Here is an 11,079-nt window from a genome sequence, read left to right as displayed (position 1 = left end):
GACATACTGCAATAGCTTTGATTTCTCCATTTTGCCTTTCTCTTCCCGGGTAATCTTGGCCTTTCGTCATCCTTCCAGTGGCTGGTTGGCCTTGATGGCTATGTGTTTAGGCAGAGGTAGGAGAACTACCCTGACTTCCTTGTTTGTTTTCTTGGACCTGAGCTAAGTGTTCTTTTTAGGCTCTTATGGAGCAGTGTCAGACATACAATGGATGCTTGATGAGCTTTGTTGAATTGAAACAGGCATTCTTTCTGGGATCACAATGAAGGGATGGGGAATGTGGGTGGGAAGGATGAGTTGGGGGGACTGGGAGATAAGTAGACATTCTGCCCTGCTTTTCACCCCATCCTGTGCCTTGTGAAAGGCTCTGAGAAATGAACTTGGCTCAGACAGTAGTCTATTGAAGGCATGGGATTTGAACAACAAATTTGTGTGAATTTGGGGGAGAGGGAGTGATCTGATTGTTTTCTGCTTGGATGGTTTGGTCTTACTTGTTCCACAGTTGCCTTTGACCAGAACCCCACCACTTCTCCTTTCTTGCTCCTGAAGAGAAGCCCCTTGCACAGTGCAGAGACTGCTTGGAGTCCCTGAAAGGAAAAGACTGATTGATTTGCACTTGTTCATCTGGTCAATGTCCTTACTCCCTGAGTGCCCGTCTCTTCTACAGCAGTGCTACATTACCCATGCTGCTAGCCTGCTGGATGACACGCAGGGGCCCTAGAGACAAGTTGGGGAGGTTACAGGTGCAACAAGCAAGCCGGAAACCCATAGTTTTTAAACCTTTATGAATTGAGGATGTAAACACAGCCAATGGATCTAGGGATACTAAAGGAGAATGGGCAGCCGGGTCATCCATCCTTCCCTGGCCTTCCTCCTCTGCCTGAGGGAGTGGTGGCCAATTGAACCTTTCCTTCTTCCCCATATCACTAGAGCATTCTGTCAAACAAAGGCTGAGCTGGGGAGAAGGGCACTAGCCCACTTGTCAGAGGCCACAGCTTGGCCTTTCTCAGCACAACTTGGGATTTGGGTTGTTGGGAAATTGGGAGAAATTATAGCAGAAGTGGGAGGGTGCAGAGCAGGAGTGAACTTAGGCACACTATGTAGCTTTCTGAAGCCATTCACCAACAGCTGTAATAAGTAGGAGCTAAAAATTTAGAAATGTACCTTATTTCAACAGATGCAAAACCACACACCAGCTAAACCCTCCTGGCTCCAGTCCAAGTCACCAGGTCGAGACTCAGGTAGAGCCTATTTTTGGCCATGGGTGACGAGAAACTGGTACCGTTTGATAATATAGCCTTCTAATGGACCACAGAGCTGAAAGAACTGATGACTCAGGGGTTGCTGAGTCAAATCAGGCGGCTATAATGTTAATGGGAGTTGAAGATCTTCCCTACCCATTACTAGGCCTCGTGTGGAGCCCAACAAGAGAAGCTTGATTAGGGGAGGATTGTTTTTCAGGAAGACTCACAGCTTTTGTTACTTTGTAATTAAGCAGTGGGTCACAAGGGCTGTGATGCCTTCTGACCCTAAAGAAGTTAACATATACTCTGATGTTAGCATTTTGCTTTGAGGCTTACTCACGGGAAGAGTGTTTGGGTGATGCAGCCAGATGAGACTCTGGGTAGCTGTTAAGGAGCTTCCCCAGCTTTGAAAACCCAGATATTGGTGCTTCTTTCTCTGCTAACTATGTATGTATATAATGGTCATGATGGGGGAGGGGATCCCAATAGGTTCAGCAGGAATTCTGATCTTATTCAAGACCAGAAAACCTGCAATATCGTCTGGAAAGAATTCAAGGTCTCAGGCTTATTGGAGGGAGAGTTGTAGAAGTTTATTGTTAGAAGGGGCAAGAGTCCTTTAGGGGACCTGCGAGTGAGAGGGGTACATGCTTTTACTTTTGAAGGGTAGGGCTGCCATTGTCAGGGCTGGTCTGAGGGGAGGGGCCTCAATGCATAGATAGTTTAGATAAAGATTTGGGCCAGACCAGAGGAGACAAGAGGGATTAAGTAAGAACAAAGGAGTCCCAAGGTGGTGCCTAGGCCTGGTGAAGATAGGGGGAAGTCGCAGAGTGGAGCTTGGGAAAGGAATTTTACAGATAACAATTTTACAATACAAATTGCAGTTACTATTTCACAGACTGGTTTCACAAGTTGGTTTCACAAATTGACCTAGACCCCAGGTACCCCATCAGTCAGACAGTTGGATCTGTCTGCTGATCTGTGATGTATATATTATTTGGTCAGATGGTTAGAATCCTGTCTGTTGGTCTTTATGCTATTATTTCTGCTTGTAATTTCTGTTTGTATTTTCTCTGAAGTTCAGGGTGCTGACTTTTTCGCCTGAACTAAGTAAAAATCTGTGTGTGTGTATGTGTGTGTGTGTGTGTGTGTGTGTGTGTGTTTGATTAAAGTAAGATTGTTGACCCTTTGGAGTTGCTTTCATTTAGAAAAGCAGAACAAAGAACCTGTGCTAGCAGCCATCCTGGGTGTGCTGGTGTTACTGGTCTTGCACTTACATCAACTGCGAGTAGCATTGTTGTCACAGTGGCCTGACAGTCTCTTTCCTTTGAGGGTATGACAAGGCAGGACTATAGTTGTCCCTCTGGGAAGTGGGAGGTGAAGGGCTTTTCTCACTTGGCCATTGACCATAAATTATTCCTATCTCTGGCTCTTGTGTTTGCTTTCCTGATTAGGTGAAGAAGCAGCAGCTTTAAGATGGACATGCCCAGGCAGTAACCGTGAGTGCATTGCAAGGTCTGGAGAGATTACAGGGCAGTGTCTTCGCTGGTATCTTCCCTGGCCCTTGTGTTGAGAGTGGGGAGGCGAATGCCAGCAACAGTGGAGAAGCTTGGATGTGTCCCAGTCTAGGAGAGGAACCTAGTCCAGTAGCAGCCTGGATCAGCCCTTAGAGCAGAGATGCTGAGCCCTACTAGCAGCCAGGTCGTCTGAGCAATGTACTCTTCTATCACAGCAAACTTCATGAGGACTCTTCAAAGGAGAAAAAAAGGACATCTGGGACCAGGAGTTGAAAGGCATCAATTTGTCATGTGGGTTCTCTACCCACATGCCTCATTGCCATTATACTCTAACTGAATGCCCTTGGACTCTATGTTGATTAGTGGGAGAGTGAGCCTAAACCCTGGGGGTATTGCAACTCTTCTTGCTGTGCTAGGGGAATAGTAAATCCCTTTTCTAAGAGTTGATGAAGTCTGGCTAACCAGTTGTTAATGGAGAACATTCCAGTTGGGTTTCTGGAGCTACAGTACTAGAAATCCAGAACCCAAGGTTACCCCTAGAATCTCAAAAAGAATAAAAAGTAATTACCCCTCTAGGGACCTTACCTGGAAGTTCAAGAGCTCATTTAGGGGAGTAGTGTCATGAGGAAGGATACTGAAAGACAAAGGATGTATACAAATAACCATGATATAATGGAGAATGTGCCAAGTGCAAAGAGGTTTAGACAAAGAGCCATGAGGAATGTCAGATGTGAAGAAGAAGATCTCATTTTCACTTTTTTAGGGGGAAGGAGGAGATGGGAAGGAGAATTTGGGGAGATCTTAAAGAGAAGGTGGCAACTATGTGGCTATGCCTTGTTAGGAAGAATATATCTCAACAAGAAGAGATGGGTGTGGGGTGAGTTTATTCAGAAAAGTGGGGCAACATAACCAAAGGCATAGATGTGGAAGAATCAGGACAAGGATGGGTAAGCAGTGCATGTTGTCTGTAATAGAGATTACATATTTAATGTTTGTGTTTCCATCCTTAGTACTTAGCACAATGTCTGATGCAGAGTAGACACTAAATAAATGTTTGTTAAATTGAATCAAATGTCCTAGCATCATGATTCTGAGTACCAATTTAATTCTGAGGCAGATCTATGCCTGCTGGCCCTTCTCCTTGCTGGAGGCTGGTCTCAGTTTCTCCCCCTTTCCCTTTTTACTTACTTGGCAATTCCCAGGTGCTGATAGTCAGCAACAGAGCTGGAGCAAGATTGTCCCAGGACAATGCAAGTGGATCTACCTTTATTAACTGCCCCCACTACTTTCACTCCATGGGCCCCCACCCTCAGCCACAGAATAATGCTCTGTAGGGGGAGATTTGTTGTAACCCATGCACTGGGAAGGGGGCATTAAGGTGTATAGCCTCTATCCCCTTTCCCCACCCTCCTACATATTCCCAGTGCTGAGGAAGAATACAGCTGTTTGGTCATTACTGAGGCAGTATCCCAGGTTAATCGAAGTGGAGATCACTGGAGACATTTGGAAAAAAAATGAATAGGTTCTATGTTTCTGACTTAAGCTTTGGGGCTTTGCATTTGTATTTTCTTTGTTAAAAGAGAAAAGACTGAGGGACTTAAAAGGCTTTGTGGATGTCAAATCTCTTTCAAGTCAACCTTTTAATGAATGAAGTGAGAATACAGAAGACGAATAAAGATGAATGTGAAATATAATCAAGACAAACACTTCTTACCAATGCCTTTTCTACCTCGTTAGGGATGTAGAGCCCCTGTACCCTCTGGAGGCTTCTGATGGCCTTGAACCATTTGACATTTCAAAATTCAGCTGACTAGATGTGATAGATGGCAGCTGATTGATGAAAGTTTGTGTGTACAGAGAACTTCTTGTGAAGTCTGAAGATAAACGTCTGCATCTGGCTTGGGCTCAGAAATCCTACCAATTTTGCTTATTCCTTGTAACCCTCCATTAAGCTCCTATTGGCCTCTGGGAACAGTTCATCTATGTTCATTCCCCATATGATTCTGAGGTTTGCAGGTGATGTGAATTCCAACAAAGTTGAATGTAAAGCAAATTTCTGAAATATTCTTTATCTGACATATTTATCAGTGACTTGAATGAAGGCATAGATTTCCATGCTTATCAAATATTGGTAATGATAAGTGGGTAGAGATCTCAGATCTCCAGCATAGAGGAGGTGATCACTTAGTAACCTGATCTTACTTGATAAGATTATAGGTAGGGAAGTCATTTTTGACTCACCTTGACTCTATCTCCTAATGGAGGTATGGACCTACTCACTGGTCCCTTGTTGAGAGAGTTCAGGACATCTCCTGAACCTGGACTCTTGAAATATTTACATCTTATTGAATATGAGTGATAAATCTGGGATCTGGGAATGATTTGATTGAATCAGGCCATTGTCATTGGTGTCACCCCTTCAAACTGGGTCTCTAAGAAGGGTCAGAATAAAGTTTATTCCACCAGGATAAAGTCTTAGAGGTCCTGAAATAGATTAGAGGCTAAGTTAACAACACTTATTATATGCTGGGTGTTGGTGCTAAGAGAGCAGACCTGAGTACTTTGGAATGGGCCAGGGGCAGGGAAGGGAAAACCAGTTAATCTGAACAGTCTTGTTCTCACTCTCCCCCTATCCTTCCATAACCCTAGAAGCTCCTATTAGCAGCTTTAAAGAGGCACATTGCATGCATGTGTTCTCCTATTCATCCCAAGAGGTGCCATCAAAATGTCGTGATAGAGTTTTTTTTTTTTTTAACAATGTGGTCTTAGGAAAGAAAGGAGCCACATGACTCAACCTCCTGAATAGGGTGGAAGGATTTCCTAGGCAGTGCCAAGCTCCTGGACAGTTTTAAGACTCAGGCTTCTAGGGAAAGAATAAAGAGTGTTTTGATGGTGCCAACTTCTTGAAGAAAAGAGAATCAATTATGTGGCCTGGAGCTGAATGATCAACAAGGGACTAAACCATAATAATAGGGGAATAAAAATTTTGACTTTGCCCTCTAGAAGGCCTGCAAATTGGTGACACAGTACAGGTCTAATGGGAAAGAAGGTTGTTGCTCTAGAAATACCCAGTTCTTTCTTCTCAGGAGGAATACAAGGCCTTAGGATAAGAAACAATCAAATCAGTGTGTGAAAATAAGAGAGGCAGTGTGCTATAGAATACTGAACATATAAATCAGATGGCATGGGTTCAAGTGGTATCATTGGCACTTATTAACCATGTAACCATGGACATGTCCTTAACTTCTTATGGCCTCAGTTTCCTCTCCTGGAAAATGGGGGCATAGAATACAGATGGTGATTGCTAAGGCTCTAACATTTTCTGATTTCATAATTTTATGCCTAGAGTTAGATTAAGCTGTGTTCCATATCAGAAAGGTTAAAATTAGAAAGGGATCAAATTGTTCCTAGGCATTTACTTCTTTTAAAGGTGTAATGGAAATGCAAATTTAAAGATCTTCCCTGTCCCTAGGCCCTTTGATAGGCTTAAGAAACTCTGAGAACCTTCCTTGATTTGAAAATATACTGTCACATGGAGCCTGTGGCAAGAGGCATGGTTTTCAGGAATGCCCACACCTTGATGCTGTGTGATTGGGCAATGGGTCAAGAGGGTGGTTACATTCTCTGACCCAGGAGAAGGCTATATAATCCCTGATGTGAGGTTTTGCTTTGGGGCTCACTTTGAGAAGTGTTCTGTGATTTGATCAGATGAGACTCTGGAAAGCCGTTGTTGAGAGCCCCCCGGGCTTTGAAAAACCCAGATGTTGATTTGGTATGGATGTAATGGTTGGACAGTTTGGAAATCTGTCTACTTGATCTGTTTCTCTGTCTTGATAATTCTGTCTGTATACTCTGAAGTTTGGGGTGCTGACCTTTTTCCCCTGAACTAGGTAAACAATATATGTTTAACTGATTAAAGTAAGCTTGTTAACCCATTTTGAGTTGCTTTCCTTTAACAAAGCAGATCTAAGAACCCATGTTGGCAGCCACCCTAGGGATGCTGGGGTGCTTGCTGCTACAAAAGGTTGCTTAGTAAATATTATCAGAGGAAACTAAGGCCCTGAGAGGTTAAATGACTTGTCCAAACTGATGATTGTCAGAGGTAGCTTTCAACTTAGGGCTTCGCAACTCCAAGGTCAATGGTCTATCTTTTATACCATAGTGTAAAAAAAAAAACCACAGCAAAACAAAAAAAAACCCAAGGTAAACAGACACCTGCCCACCAATATACCTTGATTTTATGTAATCTACTGTGGCTCCCTCTTGGCTTGAAGATAAAATGCAGGTTCCCTTCTTTAGCATTTAATACTCTTAGCAATCTGACTTCACATTACCTTTCTAAACTTACCATCAATCAATTTTTATTAAACACTTGCTATGTGCCAAACACAATTGGACTCTAGGCCTACTGATTCTAAGTCCAATGTTTCTGGCATTATCTTAGAGTATCTCTCTCTCTCTCTCTCATACACACACACACACACACACACACACACACACACAGCAACTCAAGAACAAGAAACATATAACAAAGCTCCAAAAAGGCAGGAGAGACATTAAGAACCCAGGCAATCTTCCATAGTTCTTTCTCTGGAAGAGTGTTCTCTACAAAGCGTGCTCAGGAATCCAAAAAGATTAGATCATGTACACAAATGCAAAGTTCTACATTTGAGTCAAAAAGTCAGCTTTTGGTACAGGGTAGAAGGAGCCATCATTGCTAGGCAACAGTGCTTATGAAGGAGATGTGGAGAGTTTACTGGATGCTGGATACAAGGAAAAACTTGTAGGCAGCACTTTATAAACCCCTCACTTGACCCTCCCAACAATTCTCGGATGGAGGTACTATTGCCATCCATTTTACAGATGAGGAAACTGAGGCAGACCACCATGAAGTGACTTGCCCAGGTCATATGGCTAATAAGTATTTATTTTATTTTTACAAACTAATTTATTTATTTTTAGTTTGCAGCATTCACTTCCGTAAGTTTTAAATTTTCTCTGCCTCCCTCCCCGTCACCCTTCCCAAAAGGCATGCAATCCCATATAGGCTCTACATATACATTATTATTAAACATATTTTCACATTAGTCATGTTGTATAGAAGAATTAGAAAGAAAAAACAAAACAGAACAAAAAAAAAGAGAGAGAGAGCAAATAGTCTGCTTTGATCTGCATCCAGACTCCATATTTCTTTGTCTGGATGTGGATGGCATTTCCCATCACGAGTCTTTTCCAGTTGTTTCCGGTCTTTGCATTGCTGAGAACAGGTAGACTAATAAGTATTTGATTTCAGTTCTTCCTGCCTTCAAGTTCTCCATCCATTGCACCAATATAAGTTAATACTTTCGATATGGCGGTCAAAAAAAAAAAAAGCCAATGCAATTCCCAGACATATTAAAGGAGACACAGAGTTGAGAAGAAGATGGTATTCATCCCATTCTTCTCTCCCCTGATTAGACCAAATCTAAAGGGTGACTGGGATAATGAGAGGACTAGAGAACATGCCCGATCAGGAATGGCTTCTTGAACTAGGGGTGTTTAGCCTGAAAAAAAGCTTTAGTTGACGTGATAGCTGTCACCTGCAGAGGGCTTAGAGGTGTTCTACTTGACCTGAAAGGGTGGAAGTTACAGAAGGGCTGATTTTTTGGGGGGTGGGGGGAAATCCCCAATAATCAGAATGGTTGAAAAGTGGAATAGGCTGCCTTGGGAGGCAGTGATTTCCCTTGGGAGGTAGTGGTTTCTCCTTCATCAGAGGTCTTCAGGTGGATGCTGAATGACCACTTGTTAGCAGTAGTGCCGAGGGGATTCCGGGTCAGGTGCAGGTTGTACTTCATGGTCTCTGGGCCTTTCTTTACAATGGTTAGTTTCTGTGATTCTGTGATCATGATGTGAGGGCCCCAGCTTGGTAAAGACTTTAATAATTTTACTTCCTATGTGACAGTCACAATCTAACTTCCTTTAATGCTAACCTGAGGAAAGCCTTTCCTTTGTTCTCTCTCCAAATACTTACTCTTTACCTATGGAGCTGGAGAAATCCTAAGGAAGGGGTGGGGAACCTGTGGCCCTCTAGGTGCTCAAGTGTGGTCCTCTAGGCGCTCAAGTGTGGTCCTTTGAATGAAGTTTGGATTCAGTCAAAGTGCCACACTTGAGGACATAGAGGGCCACACTTGAGGACATAGAGGGCTACATATGGCCTTAAGGCCAGAGGTTTCCCACCCCTGTAAGGCTTCCTTTTTCCTTTTTAAACACTAAACATTGTGGAAAATAAAAGATGAGATCTAAGGAATGAGGTCCTTACTTCTGAAATACTAAAACACTTTTGGTTTAGGAGGTAAACATTTAAACTGTTTGTGTTCCATTTCCTGCTCAGAATTAAAAAAAAAAAATCTCATCTCCCTTCTGCCGCCCTCCCTCTTCTCACTAAAGATTTCCCATAACCAGAAACAAGGAACCTCCGGGGATGAGCTTCTCAAGAGATAATGACATCCTTCCAGGATTATTCACACTTCACTGCCTCCTGGGGTGTGAATTACCTAATGAGAATCACTTTCACTTCTGTGTCCTGCTCCTTCCACATGGGGGGGGGGAGAGGGAGAGAGAGGGGGAGAGGAGAGAGAGACAGACAGACAGAGAGAGAGAAACAAAGATAGACAGAGAGGAAGAGAGAGACAGAGACAGGGAGAGATAGGCAGAAGAAGAGACAGAGACAAGAGACAGAGACAGAAACAGAGAGATAGAGAGAAAAAAATAGTGACTGAGATAGATAGAGATACAGAGACAGAGAATCAGAGATAAACTATAATAAAGAAATAGAGATAGACTTAGAGACATAGAACGAGAGATCGAGAGAGAGAAAAAGATATCAGGCTGGGAAAAAGTATTGTGATGAGGATTGGACAAGGGAGTCCTGAGGAGGGGGAGTGCAGGTGAGTCACTTAGTGACCCCTGACCTCATTATCTTCATCTATAAATGGATAAGATTGGACTAACTGACCTGTAAGTCTGCTCCACTTCTAGATATAGTATTCTAAAAACGGCCCCATTTTACAGATTAGAACAGTGAGGCAGCGAAGTTTACATGACTTGTTCAGGATCATACAGGTAACGTGTTAGGAGTATGATTTAAACCCAGGTTCTCTTACTCCAAGGCTTTTGCCTCATACCCTTCTATTTCTTAAGGAAGAACAGACTGACAAGATCATTGGAATGTTTGTTTCAGATTTAAATGCAACAAGAAACACCCATGCCCCGTGTTACATGTTACAGATACAAAGACAAAAGTGACAGTGGTCTCTTCTCTCTAGGAGCTCCCGTTCTATTGGATCTGCAGGTTTGATCTGGTTCTTTCCTGTAGACACAGTCAAGTTACATGTGGTCTTGGTGCAATAGATCATTTTCAAATTCTCAGACTAGAGAGAACAAGTAAAATATTCACAGGAAAATATCATCACCTAAGGGGGGGGGGAAGAATATTAAAAGGTAATTCTGTAGTTTCAGTCCTTTTTCATATTCATTCTTTTCTCTCCTGTATATACCTACACACAGACTTTTTGCTTTCCCAATTAGAATGTAAGCTCCTTGAGGGGCAGGATTGTTTGATTCTTACTTGTTGTTAGACTGATGTCTGAGGCAGCTAGGTGATGCACAGTGGATAGAGTGCTGAGCCTGGAGTTAGGAAGACCTGAGTTCAAATGTGATCCCTGATACTTTCTACCTTTGTGACACTAGGCAAGTCACTTAACCGATGGTTTCCTCATCTGTAAAATGGGGATAATAACAGTATCTATCTCCCAGGGTTGTTGTGAGGATCAAATGAGAAAATTCTTATGTTTAGCACAGTGCCTGGCACATCTTCAGTGCTTAATAAATGTTTATTTCTTCTTCCTTATTTCCTCCCTCCCTATATCTTCCCTCCCTCTTTTTCTTTCCTCCTTTTTCCTTCCTCTTTCTCTCCCTTTTTCCCTTCCTCCCTCCCCTTTTAATTCTTCCTTTCCTTCCTCCCTCCTTTTTCCTTCCTCCCTTTTCCTTCCTTCCTCCCTCCCCCTTGCCTTCCTTTTTTCTTCTTTCCTCAACCTTCTCTTCTGCCTTCTTTCCTTCTTTCCTTTCTTCCTTCTTTTCCTTTTTTTCCTTCTTTCCTAACCCCTTCTTCCCTTTCTTTTGGCCTACCTTCCTTTCCTTTCCTTTCCTTTCCTTTCCTTTCCTTTCCTTTCCTTTCCTTTCCTTTCCTTTCCTTTCCTTTCCTTTCCTTTCCTTTCCTTCCCTTTCCTTTCCTTTCCTTCCCTTCCCTTCCCTTCCCTTCCCTTCCCTTCCCTTCCCTTCCC

This window comes from Petaurus breviceps, unplaced genomic scaffold, assembly GCF_028583685.1.
Source record: "Petaurus breviceps papuanus isolate PSGF00001 unplaced genomic scaffold, PetGlider_PUasm1.0 128, whole genome shotgun sequence".
NCBI lineage: Eukaryota > Metazoa > Chordata > Mammalia > Diprotodontia > Petauridae > Petaurus > Petaurus breviceps.
The sequence above is the reverse complement of the archived record's forward strand: the minus strand, read 5'-3'. Positions refer to the sequence as shown.